The sequence below is a fragment of the Amblyraja radiata genome, chromosome 15 (genome assembly GCF_010909765.2).
Source record: "Amblyraja radiata isolate CabotCenter1 chromosome 15, sAmbRad1.1.pri, whole genome shotgun sequence".
Classification (NCBI taxonomy): domain Eukaryota; kingdom Metazoa; phylum Chordata; class Chondrichthyes; order Rajiformes; family Rajidae; genus Amblyraja; species Amblyraja radiata.
This window is the reverse complement of record NC_045970.1, coordinates 29,930,895-29,952,481: the sequence shown is the minus strand read 5'-3', so window position 1 is coordinate 29,952,481 and position 21,587 is coordinate 29,930,895. Positions and strand designations below refer to the sequence as shown.

Below are 21,587 nucleotides of genomic sequence, written 5' to 3'. Positions count from 1 at the left end.
CTTACATTGCAAAGGTTTTGCTGGTGTTTTTGTTAACTATTACTTTCCTGAGATCAAGAGATTCTTTATTATTACCTTTTCAACTTTTCTCCACATCCATATATAAATTTGCATTTTCTACTCGTACTGCATATAATTATTTCCAGACGTCCTTTGTCCACAAATATCCTCATTCATTGTTGGATAGCTACACAATGATCCACTCTTTCCTGAAATTTACATGTCCATCCCAAGTTATGACATGGTTCCATTCCTGAGAACTATTTGTAACCTGAACAAGTAGGAAATGTGGCCATATGGCAATCTATATTACTAAAAGTCTGATCTTGACCACTTCCAGTTGTTCTGTATATTGATTTTAGAAAAAAACGCTGCCACTTATGGCTGTGATTTTTGGCCATTTTACACAGTGTCCCCCCCCCCCCCCCCCCCCCCCCCCGCTGCGCAGGAGAAGAGGATTTTTCCCATCGATGAAAAATAAAAGAGTTATTAGTGTTTAAAAAATGTTGAGATTCTCTCTCCTGAAGGCCACGCCCCTTCCGGAGGGACAATAAAACCCGGATGCGTTGAGTGCCTCAGTCAGTCTCTGCAAGATGGGGGAGTGAGAGGGTCACATCTCTGTCTGAGCTGTGAATAACACTGAACACGTCTACTAAACTGTGAGTGTAGTTTTACTGACCTTGAGTGCCCTTAATGTGGTTTGAAAATGAAAATGTGGTTGGTTTGAAATAAAGCACAGCAAATGGTTGGTGGTGGTTGGTTTGAAATAAAGCACAGCAAATGGTTGGTGGTGGTATGTTTGAAATAAAGCACAGCAAATGATTGGTGGTGGTTGGTTTGAAATAAGGCACAGAAAATGGTTGGTGGTGGTTGGTTTGAAATGGCAAATGATTAAAAGTCTAAACTTGACAACATCCATTTTGCACTGGATATTGATTGTAGATAAAACGCTACCACTTACGACTGTGATTTTTGGCCATCTTACTCAGTCCCCCTCCGGACATCAATGAAAATTAAAAGTGTTATTCGTGTTTAAAAAATGATGAGAATCTCTCTCCTGTCAATCACGGCATGAAGGCCACGCCCCTTCCGGTGGGAGGGGAGAGGGATTATAAATCCCGGCAGTGTGGTTGTGGCTCAGTCTCAACAAGATGGGGGAGGGAGTGGTCACGACTCTGTCTGAGCTGTGAATCAACTGAACACACTGAATGTCTACTGAACTGTGAGTGTGGTGTTTATGTTGTGTTTTGTGGCATTTTGTGTGGTTTTCTGGTGGTTTTACCCTGCTTGAAATGGTATGAAACTGCATTTCAATTTGGTGGCCTTGCACCCTGCATGGAATGGTATGAAACGGCATTTGAATTTGGTGGCTTTGCACCCTGCTTGAAGTGGTATGAAACTGTACTTGAATTTGGTGGCCTTGCACCATGCTTGAAGTGGTATGAAACTGCACTTGAATTTGGTGGCCTTGCACCCTGCTTGAAGTGGTGCGTAACTGCACTTGAATTTGGTGGCCTTGCACCGTGCATGGAATGGTCACAAATGGCACTTGAATTTGGTGGCCTTGCACCCTGCTTGAAATGGTATGAAACTGCACTTGCATTTGGTGGCCTTGCACCCTACTTGAAGCGGCATGAAACTGCACTTGAATTTGGTGGCCTTGCATCCTGCTTGAAGTAGCATGAAACTGCACTTGAATTTGGTGGCCTTGCACCCTGCTTGGTGGCATGAAACTGCACTTGAGTTTGGTGGCCTTGCACCCTGCTTGAAGTGGCATGAAACTGCACTTGAATTTGGTGGCCTTGCACTCTGCTTGAAGTGCTAGGAAATTGCACTTGAATTTGGTGGCCTTGCACCCAGCTTGAAGTGGCATGAAACTGCACTTGAGTTTGGTGGTCTTGCACCCTGCTTGAAGTGGTATGAAACTGCACTTGAGTTTGGTGGACTTGGACCCTGCTTGAAGTGGTATAACCATATAACCATATAACAATTACAGCACGGAAACAGGCCATCTCGGCCCTACAAGTCCGTGCCGAACAATTATTTTCCCTTAGTCCCACCTGCCTGCACTCATACCATAACCCTCCATTCCCTTCTCATCCATATGCCTATCCAATTTATTTTTAAATGATACCAACGAACCTGCCTCCACCACTTCCACTGGAAGCTCATTCCACACTGCTACCACTCTCTGAGTAAAGAAGTTCCCCCTCATGTTACCCCTAAACTTCTGTCCCTTAATTCTGAAGTCATGTTCACTTGTTTGAATCTTCCCTATTCTCAAAGGGAAAAGCTTGTCCACATCAACTCTGTCTATCCCTCTCATCATTTTAAAGACCTCTATCAAGTCCCCTCTTAACCTTCTGCGCTCCAGAGAATAAAGACCTAACATTCAACCTTTCTCTGTAACTTAGTTGTTGAAACCCAGGCAACATTCTAGTAAATCTCCTCTGTACTCTCTCTATTTTGTTGACATCCTTCCTATAATTGGGCGACCAAAATTGTACACCATACTCCAGATTTGGTCTCACCAATGCCTTGTACAATTTTAACATTACATCCTAGCTTCTATACTCAATGCTCTGATTTATAAAGGCTAGCATACCAAAATCTTTCTTTACCACCCTATCTATATGAGATTCCACCTTCAAGGAACTATGCACGGTTATTCCCAGATGCCTCTGTTCAACTGAATTCTTCAATTCCCTACCATTTACCATGTACGTCCTATTTTGATTTGTCCTGCCAAGGTGTAGCACCTCACATTTATCAGCATTAAACTCCATCTGCCATCTTTCAGCCCATTCTTCCAAATGGCCTAAATCACTCTGTAGACTTTGGAAATCCTCTTCATTATCCACAACACCCCCTATCTTGGTATCATCTGCATACTTACTAATCCAATTTACCACACCTTCATCCAGATCATTGATGTACATGACAAACAACAAAGGACCCACCACAGATCCCTGAGGCACCCCACTAGTCACCTGCCTCCAACCCGACAAACAGCCATCCACCATTACCCTCTGGCGTCTCCCATTCAGCCACTGTTGAATCCATCTTGCTACTCCTGCATTTATACCCAACAGTTGAACCTTCTTAACCAACCTTCCATGAGGAACCTTGTCAAAGGCCTTACTAAAGTCCATATAGACAACATCCACTGCTTTACCCTCGTCAATTTCCCTAGTAACCTCTTCAAAAAATTCAAGAATATTAGTCAAACATGACCTTCCAGGCACAAATCCATGTTGACTGTTCCTAATCAGACCCTGTTTATCCAGATGCTTATATATATTATCTCTAAGTATCTTTTCCATTAATTTGCCCACCACTGAAGTCAAACTAACAGGTCTATAATTGCTAGGTTTACTCTTAGAACCCTTTTTAAACAATGGAACAACATGCGCAGTACGCCAATCCTCGGGGACTATTCCCATTTCTAATGACATTTGAAATATTTCTGTCATAGCCCCGGCTATTTCTACACTAACTTCCCTCAATGTCCTAGGGAATATCCTGTCAGGACCTGGAGACTTATCCACTTTTATATTTTTCAAAAGTGTCAGTACTTCTTTTACTTTGAAACTCATAGTATCCATAGCTACTCTACTAGTTTCCCTTACCTCACATAATTTAATATCCTGCACCTTGGTGAATACCGAAGAAAAGAAATTGTTCAATATCTTCCCCATCTCTTTTGGCTCTGCAGATAGCTGTCCACTCTGTCTCTCCAATGGACCAATTTTATCCCTTGTTATCCTTTTGCTATTAATATAGCTGTAGAAACCCTTTGGATTTACTTTCACCTTAGTGCCAAAGCAACCTCATATCTTCTTTTAGCTTTTCTAATTTCTTTCTTAAGATTCTTTTTACATTCCTTATACTCCTCCAGCACCTCATTTACTTCATGCTGCCTATAATTATTGTAGATCTCCCTCTTTTTCCGAACAAGATGTCCAATTTCCCTTGAAAACCAGGGCTCTTTCCAATTTTTACTGTTTCCTTTCAACCGAACAGGAACATAAAGATTCTGTACGAAACTGTATGGAACGGTATGAAACTGCACTTGAATTCGGTGGCCTTACACCCTGCTTGGAGTGGTAGCAAACTGCATTTGAATTTGGTGGCCTTGCACCCTGCTTGAAATGGAATTTCAAAGAATAGCCGTGAGTCAACTGCCAGCCCATCAGCCATGAGTGAGCTGCCAGCACATCAGGCTTGAGTGACTGAGCTGCCACCCCCATAATCCATTTGGCCCACAATGTCCATACTAGCCCTCTGGAAACCAGCCCACAACACCCATACTAGTGCTCCAGAAAGACCCTCCCCCCCTCCCCCACTGGCCACCAATATTGGAATTGGTGGAGAGGTTGAATATTGCATTGGGGGACCAGCCCTCCCGCGTGAACATGGGACCCAATGGGTCCCACTTAGTCTAGTATATATATATATATATATATATATATAAATATAAACAGCCAACCCTGTAGTTAAACCAGGGTGATTTACTGAATCAGTCAGATATTGCCAAAAACCGAGTTCTCGCATGACCTAAGATGCCTGCAGCACCATCCATCATGCCGGTCTCCCAAACGTTCATTCGTATGGGCAGGAGGTGGAGGTGTTGCATTGCTTGTCAGGGAAGATATTACAAGTTTTGGGAGGATAGATTAGAGGGCTCGTCTAGGGAGGCTATTTGGGTGGAACTGAGAAATGGGAAAGGGGTAGCAACACTTATAGGGGTGTATTATAGACCGCCAAATGGGGAGCGAGAATTGGAAGAGCAAATATGTAAGGAGATCGCAGGTATTAGTAGTAAGCACAAGGTAGTGATTGTGGGAGATTTCAATTTTCCACACATAGACTGGGAAACACATTCTGTAAATGGGCTGGATGGTTTGGAGTTTGTAAAATGTGTGCAGGATAGTTTTTTGCAGCAATACATAGAGGTACCTACTAGAGAAGGGGCGGTTCTGGACCTCCTGTTAGGAAATGAGACAGGTCAGGTGGCAGAGGTATGTGTTGGGGAACAGTTCGGGCCCAGTGATCACATTAGATTAGATTAGATTAGATAGCCTTTATTGTCATTCAGACCGAAGTCTGAACGAAATAGCAGCAGTCATACATACAATACAATACAATAAAAAACAACAATAAACACATATTAACATCCACCACAGTGAGTCCACCCAGCATCTCCTATCTGTGATGGAGGCAAAAGTCTTTAGGTCTGCAGTCTCTTCCCTCCTCTTCTCCCTCTGCGCTGAGGCGATCCCCCACCGGGCGATGTTAAAACTGTCCCGCGGCTCAATCACCGCGCCCCGGGGTGGTCGAAGCTGCCGCCCACCAGTCCTGCTGACGCAGCCGCTGGCCCGCGGCCGAACCCCGGACTCTGGCCACCACCGCCAGAACACCGTCCCAGCCACCCTCACGTGAGTATCGTGCCGTCTTCAGCCTCGGGCTGGGCCGCCCCGACATGGGCGCCGTACCTCCCTCGGGCTGGGCCGCCCCGACATGGGCGCCGTACCTCCCTCGGGCTGGGCCGCCCCGACTTGGGCGCCGTACCTCCCTCGGGCTGGGCCGCCCCGAAATGGGCGCCGTACCTCCCTCGGGCTGGGCCGCCCCGACTTGGGCGTCGCTTCTTCCCCGGGCCGGGCCGCCCTGACATGGGCGCCGCTCCTCCCTCGGGCTGGGAACGCCATACCTCCCCAAGCTCGGCCACTCCGACGGGAGCACCGTTCCTTCCTCGGGCCAGGCCGCCCTCACGGGAGCGTCACAGCCCCTCACGGAAGCACTGTTCCAGCCCCGAGCCGGGCCGCCCTCACGGGAGCGAGCTCAGGGCGAGTCCTGGCGGGCTCTGCCTCCTGAGCCTCGAGGTCGCCAGCTCCGCCATTAGGCCTCAGCGCAGACGGAGGCAGAGAAGGGGAATACGATAAAAAAGTTGCATTCCCCCGCAGGGAGAGACAGCAAGCCCCGTTTCAACCCCCCCCCCCCAAACACAAACTAAAAACCAAAACTAGACTAACCAAAAACGAAATAAACAACACAAAAAACACAAAACAAACAGGACTGCCGGTGAGCCGCTGCAGCCAGAACCGCGCCGCCACTCACAATACCATTAGTTTCAATATAATTATGGAGAGGGTCAGAACTGGACCTAGGGTTGAGATTTTTGATTGGAGAAAGTCTAACTTTGAGGAGATGCGAAAGGATTTAAAAGGAGCCCCTGCACGGGAGACCCGACCTTTTCTTTGTCGGGTCTCCGTTGTCGTTGGGGCTGCAACGAGGAGCGGCCTCCAACAGGAAGACCGGGGGCTGTGGTGCCGACTACTCACCTCACCGTCGCGGAGCTGGCCGAGTCCAGAGCGGGTGGAGCTGTGGTGGACGCTGCTGCGGCCCGACCTCCGGATATTCGGTGGCTGCAACTGCGGGTCTGGCGGACGGCGGCACCGGGAGCCCGCGGGTCCCTGGAGGGAGACCGCTTTTCGGGGCTTCCGCAACGGCGACTTCTCGCGCCTGAGTTGCGGGGTTGAAGAGCTCCTGGAGAGGGGCCTTACAGCACCGCCCCGCGCGGCTTGGAATGGCCGCGGGACTGCGAGCGCACGCCGGGGGCTCTAACATCTAGAACCCGGTGTGCGACCTTGCATCACCCGGCGTGGCTTTAATGGCCGCGGGACAATTCGCCATCGCCCGCCGGGGGCTTTGACTTTGACTCTGACATCGGGGGGGAGAGTGGAGAGATAAGTTTTTTTGGCCTTCCATCACAGCAATGTGATGGATGTTTATGTAAATTGTGTTGTGTCTTGGGTCTATTTGTTTGTAATGTATGGCTGCAGAAACGACATTTCGTTTGGACCTCAAGGGGTCCAAATGACAATAAATTGAATTGTATTGTATTGTATTGTAAAAGGAGTGAATTGGGACATTTTGTTTTATGGGAAAGATGTGGAAGAGAAATGGAGGACATTTAAAGGTGAAATTTTAAGAGTACAGAATCTTTATGTCCCTGTTCGGTTGAAAGGAAATAGTAAAAATTGGAAAGAGCCATGGTTTTCAAGGGAAATTGGACACTTGGTTCGGAAAAAGAGAGAGATCTACAATAATTATAGGCAGCATGGAGTAAATGAGGTGCTTGAGGAGTATAAAGAATGTAAAAAGAATCTTAAGAAAGAAATTAGAAAAGCTAAAAGAAGATATGAGGTTGCTTTGGCTAGTAAGGTGAAAGTAAATCCAAAGGATTTCTACAGCTATATTAATAGCAAAAGGATAACAAGGGATAAAATTGGTCCATTAGAGAGTCAGAGTGGACAGCTATCTGCAGAGCCAAAAGAGATGGGGGCGATATTGAACAATTTCTTTTCTTCGGGATTCACCAAGGAGAAGGATATTGAATTATGTGAGGTAAGGGAAACAAGTAGAGTAGCTATGGAAACTATGAGATTCAAAGAAGAGGAAGTACTGACACATTTGAAAAATATAAAAGTGGATAAGTCTCCAGGTCCGGACAGGATATTCCCTAGGACATTGAGGGAAGTTTGTGTAGAAATAGCAGGGGCTATGACAGAAATATTTCAAATGTCATTAGAAACGGGAATAGTGCCGGAGGATTGGCGTACTGCGCATGTTGTTCCATTGTTTAAAAAGGGTTCTAAGAGTAAACCTAGCAATTATAGACCTGTTAGTTTAACGTCAGTGGTGGGCAAATTAATGGAAAGGATACTTAGAGATAATATATATAAGCATCTGGATAAACAGGGTATGATTAGGAAGTCAACATGGATTTGTGCCTGGAAGGTCATGTTTGACTAATCTTCTTGAATTTTTTGAAGAGGTTACTCGGGAAATTGATGAGGGTAAAGCAGTGGATGTTGTATATATGGACTTCAGTAAGGCCTTTGACAAGGTTCCTCATGAATGGTTAGTTAAGAAGGTTCAATTGTTGGGTATTAATGGTGGAATGGCAAGATGGATTCAACAGTGGCTGAATGGGAGATGCCAGAGAGTAATAGTGGATGGCTGTTTGTCAGGTTGGAGGCCAGTGACTAGTGGGGTGCCACAGGGATCTGTGTTGGTTCCACTGTTGTTTGTCATGTACATCAATGATCTGGATGATGGTGTGGTAAATTGGATTAGTAAGTATGCAGATGATACTAAGATAGGTGGTGTTGTGGATAATGAAGTAGATTTTCAAAGTCTACAGAGAGATTTAGGCCATTTGGAAGAGTGGGCCGAAAGATGGCAGATGGAGTTTAATGCTCAATGTTTAATGAGGTGCTACATCTTGGCAGGACAAATCAAAATAGGACGTACATGGTAAATGGCAGTGAATTGAGGAATGCAGTTGAACAGAGGGGTCTAGGAATAACTGTGCACAGTTCTCTGAAGGTGTTATCTCATGTAGATAGGGTGGTAAAGAGAGCTTTTGGTGTGCTGGCCTTTATAAATCAGAGCATTGAGTATAGAAGTTGGGATGTAATGTTAAAATTGTACAAGGCATTGGTGAGGCCAATTCTGGAGTATGGTGTACAATTTTGGTCGCCTAATTATAGGAAGGATGTCAACAAAATAGAGAGAGTACAGAGGAGATTTACTAGAATGTTGCCTGGGTTTCAGCAACTAAGTTACAGAGAAAGGTTGAACAAGTTAGGTCTTTATTGTTTGGAGCGCAGAAGGTTAAGAGGGGACTTGATAAAGGTCTTTAAAATGATGAGAGGGATAGACAGAGTTGACGTGGATAAGCTTTTCCTACTGAGAGAAGGGAAGATTCAAACAAGAGGACATGACTTGAGAATTAAGGGACAGAAGTTTAGGGGTAACATGAGGGGTAACTTCTTTACTCAGAGAGTGGTAGCTGTGTGGAATGAGCTTCCAGTGGAGGTGGGGGAGGCAGGTTCGATTTTATCATTTAAAAATAAATTGGATAGTTATATGGACGGGAAAGGAATGGAGGGTTATGTTCTGAGTGCAGGTAGATGGGACTAGGGGAGAATAAGTGTCCGGCACGGACTAGAAGGGCCAAGATGGCCTGTTTCCGTGCTGTAATTGTTATATGGTTATATGGTTATATGTAAAGGTTGTACATATGTTGGGCATTCATGAGGCGGAGAATGATGCATGGTCTCCCTTACATATTAGTTAAAACTAACACCCTTTGACATGTATTTCATCCTCTTCAGTAGATCTGGAATGTGTGTGTGCAGAGCATATCACGTGTAAATGCGACCCATGCATTACAGGGGTATTGCGAGGGTAAGAGTATTACAGGCAGTATTTAGAGATATTCAATGTCTATTATGCAAATACCAGATGATTACTCAAGATTTAAAATAAGCAATATAAGAAATATATTAAAATAAAAGGTAATTATAAACAACAGCACAGTGGAAGTACCGTGCATTATTACAGTGCCAGAGTCCCTGGTTCGATCCTGATTATGAGTGCTGTCTATATGGAGTTCGTACGTTCTCCCTGTGATCACGTGGGTTTTCTCCAGGTATTCTGGTTTCCTCCCACATTCCAAAGATGTGCAGTTTGCCTAAACTAAACAACCAAAGCACATAAATAATTGAAAAATTAAATTGAAATATTTTAACATAACACACCTTTTCACATAATAAAAACAGAAAATGTTGGAAACATTGAACAGGACAGGCAGCATTTGTGGAAATAGAAAGTGAAAATTTTAAACATAAATGGAATAGAGTCAATCTTTTGGTTTTAAGACCTGCACGTTTCATTTGAAACTGTAACCATGTTCATCCTTTTACAGATGCTACCTGATCTGCTGAGCATTTCCAACATTTTTACCTTCTCTTTCACCTCCTAATCGTTATCCCAATCTCCATTGATAGACCATGAGAGGCAATTTCAAGGTATCACAATGGGGAATGCAGGGAAGACCAGGTTCTTCCTTTCTAAAAAAGATTTCAGTTGCAGAATTATATATAATTTAAAATATTTAATAAGAACCTGAGGGTTAACGTTTTCACACAGAAGGTGTTGGGTATATGGAACGAGATGCCAGAAGAAGTAGTTGAGGCAAGTACATAAAAAATTGAAAATACATTTGGACATGTACATGGATAAAAAAGCTTCAGAGGAAAATGAGGCAAATGTTCTATATGACTCTATGACTATTGCATCCAGAATCAATCCTTGTTGTGGTACAGCAGAGCTGTGAGAAATCAATGTAGAAATGTGGTCTAACTGAGTACTGAAAGAAAACTAGTGCAAATGTATATCTAAAACATGTATATCTAATTTAAGCTTATATATCTAAATAAGTTACAAGTTACTGCCTTTTAGCTAAGAGAGGGACCAGGGGCCAATTACCAGAAATAATTGGAGGGATGGAAAAATGAAGAGTAATCAAGCCCTTGAGGTTATGAGAGCATAGTTCTGTTTTAGTAAATCTATACAAATACATTTGTTAAACATTTATTGCCAAGTGAAAATGTTTCAGATGAACCGAAGATGCCCTCCTTAGGGTCATCTTCAGGATCCATGATCGATCAGCCTGATTGTCAGCACAGGTGGAAACAGTTTTACCACAATAAACTGATATGGATTCTGAAGAGTAGGAGACTGGAAATTATAACCTTTTACCAAAGAATTTGCTTTTGCAAACGCAACATGAAGAAATAAACCATGTTCAATCTATGTTTAAGCATCCAGATCAAAAATAATTAATATTGTCTTTGGTGGAATACATTTCCCAATGTTACTCTTTTCTATCTTGCATTAATACTGGTCTGTTCCACTAAAACATTTACAAATTTTTTTAACTGGTCAAAATGTCAAAATGTTGTACAGTGGTTGCATTTTAAACTGCCAGCAGTCAGTGGTTTAACCATAAATATAACGCAACGCCTTACAAAGATGTCCAATCTGACCAAATAATGTGATGCATCTAGTCCAGGTATGCTTTTAAAACCATGCAATCGCCTCACCCACATTTTCACCCCCACCCCGTCTACATCTTTCTGAGCTGTTCCCTTTCCTGATAGCAAACATGGTTTCTGCTGTTGAATTATGTACAGGACAACAATGCAATTCAACAAAGTAATTGTAGGTTGCCTGGTCCGATTGTTCTAATGACTCCTTCCCTGTGATTTTCTAGGGTGTACTGGTGAATCCAAAGTGCTATTATGCCTCCTTACCAGGTTAGGTATGTGGAAATTCTAGTCCATTTTCAAATAATATGTATTATTTGCCGTGTGGACTACTTTCTCTTCTCATCTTTATCTTCTGATTCAGCCAGGTGCCAGATTGTTAAACTCACATCAGAACTTACATTACAAAGGTTTTGCTGTTGTTTGTGTTAATTATTACTTTCCTGAGATCAAGAGATTTTTTATGATTACCTTTTCAACTTTTCTCCACATCCATATATAAATTTGCATTTTCTACTCGTACTGCACACAATTATTTCCAGATGTCCTTTGTCCACAAATATTATCATTCATTGTTGGATAGCTACACAATGATCCACTCTTTCCTGAACTATAAAATATATATTTCCTGAAATATAAACAGCCAACCCTGTAGTTAAACCAGGGTGATTAATGGAATCAGTCAGATATTGTCAAAAACTGAGCTCACATAACAGAAGATGCCTGCAGCCCCATCCATCATGCCAGTCTACCAAACGTTCATTCATATGTAGGGGTTGTACATAAGTTGGGCATTCATGAGGTGGAGACAAGATGCATGGTCTCCATTACATATTATAGTTAAAACTAACACCCTTTGACATGTATTTAATCCTCTTCAGTAGATCTGGAATGTGTGTGTGCAGAGCAAATAACTTGTGTAAATGCGACCCATGCATTACAGGGGTATAGTGATTTTCTTAAACACAAAATCACGCCACCTGTACACGTGTTAAGAAACGAGAGTTCAAAACAATATTGTTCATTGTTTATTGTTTATTGTTTACATAATGTTTATTTATTGGGGCGGCATGGTGGTGCAATGGTTATTGTACTTGAGACCAGGGTTTGATCCAGACTACGAGTGTTGTCTGTTTTTACGTTCTCCCTTTGTGTTCGCAGCGTGTTCTGGTCTATCAAATTTTATTCCGTATCTTAAAATTTGATGTCGGGATTTGCGACTTCTGCAAGGAAGAATTTACAAATGAACGTAACCCAGGAGTTGGCTGTATCTCCTTAACCTATCAGCTGGATGAATTATTAATGCACAGCATAGAGTTTGGACCAGGAACTGTCAGAGTAATGGTGACTTCAATTCTGAACTGGAACAGAATTAATTAAGAGGGAAGGAAAAACAGAGTAAAATAAAGGAAGATTAATTAAATAATATAAATTCACACCAACAATTAATCATAATCGTAATTTATTAGCCAAGAATGTTTTGCAACATACGAGGAGTTTGGTTTGCCAGTCATACCAAAAAAGCAACAAGATGCACAACCACATAAAAATTTGATATAAACATCCACCACAGCGGCTCCTCCCCATTCCCCATTATGATGGAAGGCAAAAAAATTTATCTCCTTTCCTCCTTTTCTCCCGCGGTCGGGGGAATCGAACCATCCGCAGTCAGGGTGATTGAAGCTCCCGCCGCCGTCGATCGAAGCTCCCAAGTTGGGGTTATTAAAAGCCACATGATTGAGATAAGACACATGTAAAAATCATTTTTCAGTGCAAGGGGTGTTGCTTGAAGGTAACCAGGATTTATTAAACAGGGTAATTAGACTGGAGAAGATGGAATCTAATTTTAAGTGGGGAGGGGACTTCATTTCATCTCTTTGAATGGGCAGTCAGATGGCATTAAAAATATAACTCCAACCTACCTCTTTCTTTCAGCCAAAGCCTAAACTATGCTTCCTGTTCAGAAGGTTAGAGTTAAAAAACTGCAGTTAAAGTAAGGAATTGAATTTGTACCCATTTATTGCAAATCAGCATAAACTAAAGCAACTGTGCTGCCTGAAATCTGCTGCAGTTGGCATTGCAGAATCATTTGAGGGCCACCTCCAGCAGACTGGAATTTCTAATGAGCACAGATAAGGAAGGCATACATAGAAAGCAGAACTACAATTCTAACCTGCAGCATCAACTGAGGTATTTATATCAGCCACATTATGACGCTGCTGAAATTAATATTAACTTAGACCCGTCTGAGATATGATGGAAATTCACGCATTTGGTTCATTGCATATCTGGTGCAGCAGCTTGCGCTGATGTTCTTTTTGTGTGTCAATCAAATTAAAATGATGTAAATTCAATGCGAGCTATGGTTGAATGCCCAAATGTATTGTGACAATCTGATGGGATCACAGAATATGCAAACTGAAAGTATTAAGGATTTCTCCTTTCATCTTAATTGGGTCTGTGAACTGGTCCGATCACTTGGATTTGTTATAACTTGTGTCTGCTATGGTTTTATCCAGAATCCTCCCGATCATCATATGTTAATAGACTACAGACAGGAACACATCTGTGCTACCTGAGAGCAATTAATTTCCTCATGAGACACAATTTATGTTATCCAGTGTGACACTCTGGCACCAAAGTATAGTTGCTGCCTTTTAATGCCGGAGGCCCGGATTAGATCCTGACTACGGGTGGTGTCTTCATGGAGTTTCTACAATCTCCCTGTGGCCTCATGGGTTTTCTCTGTTAGCTGCGGTTTCCACCCACATTCCAAAGACATGCATGTTTGTAGATTAATTGGCTACTGTAAATTGGCCCAGGTGTGTAGGATAGAACTAGTATACGGGTGATCGTTGGTCAGTGTAGACTTGGTTAACCGAAGGGCCTGTTTTCATGCTGTATCTCTAAACTAGACTGGCCAAGCTCTGTGCCTTCCACCACAGTGATGAATGCTGTGGTGGATGTTTGTGTAAAATTTTTATTGTGGTTAAACATAGAAACATAGAAAATAGGTGCCGGAGGAGGCCATTCGGCCCTTCAAGCCAGCACCGCCATTCATTGTGATCATGGCTGATCGTCCCCTATCAATAACCCGTACCTGCCTTCTCCCCATATCCCTTGACTCCACTAACCCCTAGAGCTTTATCTAACTCTCTCTTAAATCCACCCAGTGACTTGGCTTCCACTGCCCTCTGTGGCAGGGAATTCCATAAATTCACAACGTTGGTTGTGTTCTTTATTACTGTACCGCTGCTGGCAACCCTAATTCCACCGACCTTGGTTGTGTGGCAATTAAATTATATCAATTATATCAATCAATATCAATATAACATCTTTAAAGGAGATCAATAACCTAACCAACCTGCTAAATGCAGTATTTTTGCCTTTTATGGACTTTCAACCCAATCTGGAAAGATCAATATTTTCTTCCCTGATGGTCTCTCCAGTGGTGAATGTGTTGACTGGGCTATGGTTCTGCAAGCAGCCATCACCATAATGGTTGCCTCATGATTCTGCAGGCAGCAAGTACATTAACGCAGCAACAAAATTTACAATAAACAACACTACAATAAATTATCGGAAATACTAGGTAACCAGATGATAATAGTACAAGTTGAATCATGTAGTCAACCTTATGTAAAACCCATAAAACTACGGGAATGAGGTAGGTTTGTGGATAGGGTTGTGCAGGATGGTTTAAGAGCCTAATGGATGATGGGAGGAAGCTGTTCTTGAAGTTGGAGGAAACGATTCTCACGCTCCTGTACCTTCTTCCCGATGGTAGAAGCAAGATAAGAGGATGGCCAGTGCAATGTGGATCTTTGATGATTTTAACTGTCTTCTTGAGTGCTTCTTGTAGTTCCCTTCAATGATAGGGAGGTTAATGCTTGTGATGGACAGGGCAATCTCCACCATTTTCTGCAGCCTCCTGGGCATTTTTGGGCATTTGCATTATCGAACCAAGCTGTGATGTAACCAGACAGTGTGTTTTCCACTGTACACCTGTAGAATTTTGATGGAGGATTCGGCAACTTGTCGAATCTCCTCAAACTCCTGAGGAAGTAGAGGCATTAATTAATTTCCTTTGTGATTGTATCAATGTGCTGGGCCAAGGATCGATCATCATATATTTGCATGCCGCAAAATTGAAGTTGTTGATCATCTTCATCGCCATTCTGTCGATAAAGATAATTAATGGATCCTCAGCTTTTCCTCCCTATAGTCAACAAATAACTCCTTGGTCTTGCTAACCCTGAGAGCATGATTGTTGTTCTGACACCACTCAACAAGATCATCACTCCACGTTCTGCATACCAACATCATTACCCATTATTCATCCAACAGCAGTGGCATTGTCAATGGATTTAAAGATGGCATTTGAGCAGTGTCTGGTGAAATAGTCATGGGTATATAGAGAGTAAAAAAGAGGAATGAGTAAACAGTCGTAAACTGCCCTTGTGATGATACTCAGGAGTAAGTGTTGTTGTCAATTTGTATTAATTGAAGTCAGTCAATAAGGAAGGCAAAGCTCTAGTAGTCCAGCGCAGAGTGGAAAGAGAGCAGGTGATATTGTATCTGCTGTCGCTCTGTTGTGACAGTGGGTGCATTGGAGTGGATTGAGATCCTTACTAAGGCAGCGAGTTGATATGCTTCATGACCAAACTCTTGAAGCACTCCATCACCATGGAGTATCCACGGAGATTGCTGATAAGAATGACCTGGGCTCCAAAGTTCTTTCCACCTTGGGGCAGCGGGAAGGTTCCTGTAGCATCAGTGGTTCTTGATTTTCAAGTTTCTCTTTTGCTCTTTGGTTCCTCCATTCTAGCTTCCTTACATGAATGAACACCACTTCTTATGTGTTTACAGCACACAGGGCGATCCAATATTTGCTACCAGTGTGTGCATCAATGTGGACATTCTTCAGTGATGTTCAAAAGCAATAATTGAATCTCTCTTTGTCCACCACATTATCATTTGCCCTTCAGTCAAATTAGCTGCTCATCAGACATTCTTTGGACATGTCTGAAGAAGGGTCCTGACCTGAAACGTCACCCATCCATTTTCTCCTGCTGAGCCACTGAGTTACTCCAGCACGTTGTGTCTATTTTTCTGACATGTCTTGCTCACCTGATCTGTGATTATGTTAGTTACATGTAGGTGGTGGGACAGAAGCTCTGTATCTAGTTGAATCTTGCCTTATAACTTGATGTGAAGTATGCTGCACAGACAGGCCAAGTGGAGTAAGGTAGGTATGACAATATCAGAATGCACCTTCAGCTTGATCTTTTGGTTGCAATTCCTCTTCATTCCCACACTTTACTTTTCTGTCTTCCAAAGCAGAGATGGCTTTCTAAAACAAAGATAATTGAAATACAATTTTAAACAAGCACAGGAGAGGATTTCCTGTACTGGAGGATAGACGGGTGTTTCGAAAAGGAATATCAAGGTTAAATAATGTGGTGCAGAAGCTGAGAATCTGAAAGAAAATGGCAATACTCAGCAAGCCAGGTAAATATCTCCCATTTCTTAGGAAAGATTTGAATGATTGGCTTTTATCTTTCTTCACAAACTCTGCATGTCAGATTAAGTGTTACCACATCATATTCTGGTTCTGCTATTAATGATGGGGTGTAAAAGAACAACAACTGGGTCTCAACCCAAAACGTCACCCATTCCTTCTCTTCAGAGATGCTGCCCGTCTCGCTGAGTTACTCGAGCATTTTGTGATCTATCATGAATTAAATCTGAACTTCTTTCTAATCCAGCATATCTTCAGTCATATCTTCTGTTAACCAAGGACTTTTCCCTATTATTTTATGATTCATGACATTTGAAGTTAAACATGAAGGTTATTGTAGATATATACATATATCTATATATATATGTATATATAGTTACAGACACGAACTGCATTTAGACTGGACATTTATGGTTGCCATGGGTGGGCTGATGGGCCTCGTTTCTGTGATAGTGACTGACTTGAATTCAAAATATTGTACACATGGGTAGAGATAATTAATTAGAGGAACCTATGCTTCAGATGGTAATGTTAAAGTTAGTTCATTGGTGATTGCATTGACATTTTGTCTGGCCATTGTTCATTCACTGGCATGGAACTAAATGGAACAATCATCATATATCTTAGTCAATACTTAACACATTTCTCCATGGATTGTCACCTTGTCGTGGTGAAGAAGCTTGTGTGGACCTGAGATCCTGAGAGCGATGCCGTCTGGAGCTATGCTCCTGGTAGGGCCACCCATGGCGGTAAGGTCAAGTGGGAGATCTCTGACAAAGAGCAATCCAACCAAGGCCTCAATGATGGAACAGGCGGAGGACAATGGCTGACCTTAGTAAAGCGTCACAACGGCTGGAAAGGCAGATGAAGGCTGCAGCAGAAAAGGGTCTCCGGCCATCTTGGACTCCATGCCACTGCATCCTGATCCAGATCTGTCAAGGACCGTGGGGTGGCTGTCTATGCACCAGCCTCCCCACGTTAAACATAGTCATGCACAGGCATCCTCCATATAGGGAATAACACCCTGGAGACACCCATGGTCAGCCATGACCGAAGGGGGCCTAAGAAAAAAAACAGCACAACATTTTAGCCCAGGAACATTTTATCTCTTATGTTCCAAAACCCAAATCTTTCTTAAAATAAAATCTTTCCACTTACTTACTATGATATCTGGGCAGTTAATGATATATTTTGGTCAGCAATTATACCAAATGTAAATGTATATACAGTACCAGTAACTTGCCTTACACTACCGAGAGAGTAACTAATTTTGCGTTATCTTATTTCTGTTTTATATAAAAGTACCAACAGGGTGCACTGTTTCTCAATCACTGACCCTCTCATTGTATGAAGTTAAGGGAACTATTGGTGCCTTTACATTGATTTCTCTTCAAGTTATAGCTAGAATAATACAGTTTAGGAACAAACCCTTTGGCCCATAATTGCTGTTAAGCAAATTGTTGACATTTATTTTAATTGTGAAATTAAAGTATAAAAAAAACAACATATGAATGTGACAAACCTATTGTTCTAACTGTACAAGATGTTGGTGAAGAGTAGTGTGTTCAGTTTTGGTCACCTAGTTATAGGAAATATGCCATTAAGCTGGTAAGAATGCAGAAAGGATTTACAAGGATGTTGCCAGGACTTGATGAGCTGAGTAAATAAGGAGGGGTTGGGACTTTATTACTTGTAGCACGGGAGACTGAGGGTGATCTCAAAAGTATATAAAATCATGAAGGGCATAAATAGGATGAATGCACAGATTTTCCACAAGTGTTGAGAAATCAAGAGGCATAGGTTTTTACGTGAGAGGGGAAAGATAATAGGAACTTGCGAGGAAGCCTTTTCACAAAGGATGGTAGTATATAAAATCAGCTTGCAGGGTAAGTATTTGGAACAGGTTTAGGTTTAGAATGATGTGGGTCAAATGTATGCACAAATATATGGGTACCTTGGTCCTGTTTCCATGTTGTACATCTCTAACTCTAGCGATCATGATGGGAATGCCTGGACCATCTACAGTAAGTGAAACAGCTGGCATCTGCTTATTTAAATGGATTCAAATGTCCAATCTGACTTACTGGTTTATTTGTTTCTCTGAATTTGACAGTTAGCACCAGTACATATATATTCGAGCAATAGGCTTCCATCAGATTAGACCTGGTCCAGGATTTAAATCACTTCTTATTTCAAAGGCGACTCCAACCCTGAAGATATGATCATAAGGGAAGATTCTTTCTTAGCTCTTTTCATTTAGTTTTTTGTTCTTAATTATTTAGGAGTGTTTTAACCAACTGTATCCTCTTTATACATTTAAAAATATATTCATTCAAAAGATCAATTATTTTTAATAGTTCTATCTTTACAGATCTTTACAACCAGGCCAGGAAATTAGGAACTTAGATAAACACAAGACATGGTTGTGCACTGTACGCCTGTACTATTTAGACCAGATCCAATGTTTCTGCTTCACTTACAAAAAGTGGGGTGGAATTATCAAATTGATTTTCTGTAATATGCTAAATAATTTTATCTAAAAGTCATCATGGAAACCAGGAGATTTTGGTAGGTTCCTTAGAACACTAGTATATGTAGCATGCTGGCATCAGTGAGCTTATATGAACTTCAATTGCAGCACTCAAGATGTTGGATGGATTCTACTTGTGCTGCAGCAAAGGCTAAGATATTGGCAATAGGCAATGCAACATTGTTTGCCCTACAAGCATTTTGATGGAGTTGCAGATCACTTAAGGCAATCAAGTAACATCTCGCATAAACATTAAGCATTCATACCTTGATATTGTAATCACACACAGAAATTTTGTTTGTATTCAAGTCCAGCATTTAGTAACCAACATAGAAACATAGAAAATATGTGTAGGAATAGATCATTCAGCCCTTCGGCCCTTCGAGCTAGCACCGGCATTCAATATGATCATGGCTGATCATCTAAAATCAGTACCTCGTTCCTGCTTTTTTCCCCATATCCCTTGATTCCGTTAGCCCTAAATCTAACTCTCTCTTGAAAACATCCAGTGAATTGGCCTCCAATGCCTTCTGTGGCAGAGAATTCCACAGATTCACAACTCTCTGGATGAAAACATTTTCCTCATCTCAGTCCTTAATGGCCTACCCCTTATTCTTAAACTGTGACCATATCAATGTCAATACCCTACTCTCAATAATGTGCTCTAATTTTGCACACCAATCTCTTGTGTGGGACCTTGCTCAAAGGCGTTTTGAAAGTACAGATACACCACATCCACTGGGTCCTCCTTATCTATTTTACTTCAGAGTCACGTGAGTGATTCCGTGAAGCCCCGCCAGTCCGCATGCGCGTCATTACGTCGTTCGCATGGCGAAGCACCATACTGGCAGGCGCGTCGCTCCTGCCAACGGTAAGTTTAAACCTGCAGGTAAGTTTTGTATTCTTTACCAGGTTGTGTGTTTCTTGCAGGAATCTCTTTTTTTATAAGACGTTGCCTGCTGGATATGTCGGGGCGAAGTCCGGACGAGCCGCGGGAAACCGATTATGGGCCGTGGGGAATTGACACTCCGGTCAGCACCGCGGAAGCGCGGGTAAACGGTGGGCCGTCTGGTTCGCTACCGCAGTGACCGCTGTGGTTCCCGTGGAGGGGGTGAATCCAGCAGCGGTATCGCCACCAGAGTCGCAGACAGTGTAGTCAGCAGCTTCCAGATCCAGACCGATATGGCTCCCGTGGAGGAGATAAGTCCAGGAGCGGTGTCGCCACCAGAGTCACTGACGGTGCGATCAGTGGGTCCCAGACCGATGGTGTGCCTATGAAAGGAGGTGAATCCACCAGTGAGTCAGTCAGGCGTGTGGACTCGGGGAGTTTGGCCAGGATGGTTCCCCTCCTTCAATGGGTAGCGTCTTCGGACCTTTAGCCCACATGGAGCGCCTGATGGACAGGTTGCTCCACAATGGTACGCTCCAAAGGAGGGAGCTATCAGCCCGGGTCTCCTTGGGAGTCCGTGGTGACAGCACCTGTTTAAGGGCTGTCCAGAGAAGATGCTCCAGCAAGAGGAGCTTTATATCCGCGGGTCTCTTCGGGGGCCCGTGGCAGCAGCATCTGTAGAAGAGCTGCATGATGTCTCCCTCTTGGAGGAGGTGAGCACACGGAGTCAGTTTTGTTCTGACTCCGAGGATGGAGGTATAGCTGATGAGCATACCACGAGGCAGGGGCCTGCGGCAGTACCTGTTCAGGGCTGTCTACGAATCTCCCTCTCTGTGAAGGTGAGTGCGAGTGGTCAGTGGGTAACTGACTTCAAATTCTAAAGTATGTCCGTGGAACGTACTGGAGCACATGAGTATGGATTCAAGAGAGTCCTCGCAAACAAAGGTGGCAGGATACCCGGAAGAGGCCAGAGTTCTCCTCATGCTATAAGTGCCAAAAATGAACAGCGCTATCAGGGGTGACATTAAAGACCAGCCGCCGAATCTTCTCTTCACGTAAGACCTATTCAACAGGTAAAACCTGGATGAGGAAGCAAAAGCTGTCGGACCAATCGAGGTACCAACGACGAGCAAAGCTTCATCGTTGCAACGACAACACACCCCACGCCTCCATTGGCGCTACTGAAGATGGTGGCAGCATGAAAGCTGGGCAGAAGTCTTTAAGCCGAGGCCCAAGTCGGTATCGGGGAAAATATCGGACCATCTAGAAGTTGGTAATATTTACACTTGTTTTTTTGTACAAATGATAATGATAACATGTGTTTAGTTTATGTGTTGTATGAAAGTAGAATTCCTTGATAAGGATGGAAGGAGCCCTAGTGGCCTTACAACGCACAAATGGTTGTGGCATCTAACCATGTAAAAAACTGCACAATACTAGGGTTCCAAGCACGGAATTGGAGCCAGAATTGTGTTTTGTGGCCAGGATTGGTTTTTAAGACAGGCTCGGAATTCGGGCCAGAGTTGTGGCTAGAGCAGGTACGGAATTGGCAGGCGTGGCCTGTTCATTGTGAAAGATGCAGAATGTTGTTTAACTCGCATGTGCAGTATAAAGTTTTCCGAATAGGAAACTTCGCATCTGATTTCCTTAGGATGCTCCCATTTACAGAGATCAACGGAGACATTTGAAATTTATCTGGATAAAGGCAATGATAAAAACATTGCAAAATGGGTTAACTTTAGTTCCCAG

The 21,587-nt window shown here is 42.9% G+C and overlaps 1 pseudogene; it reads left to right on the top strand.

Moving 5' to 3' along the window:
• The first annotated feature begins 21,169 nt into the window (after nucleotides 1-21,169).
• Nucleotides 21,170-21,312, top strand: LOC116981689 (annotated as a pseudogene).
• The last annotated feature ends 275 nt before the right edge of the window (nucleotides 21,313-21,587 follow it).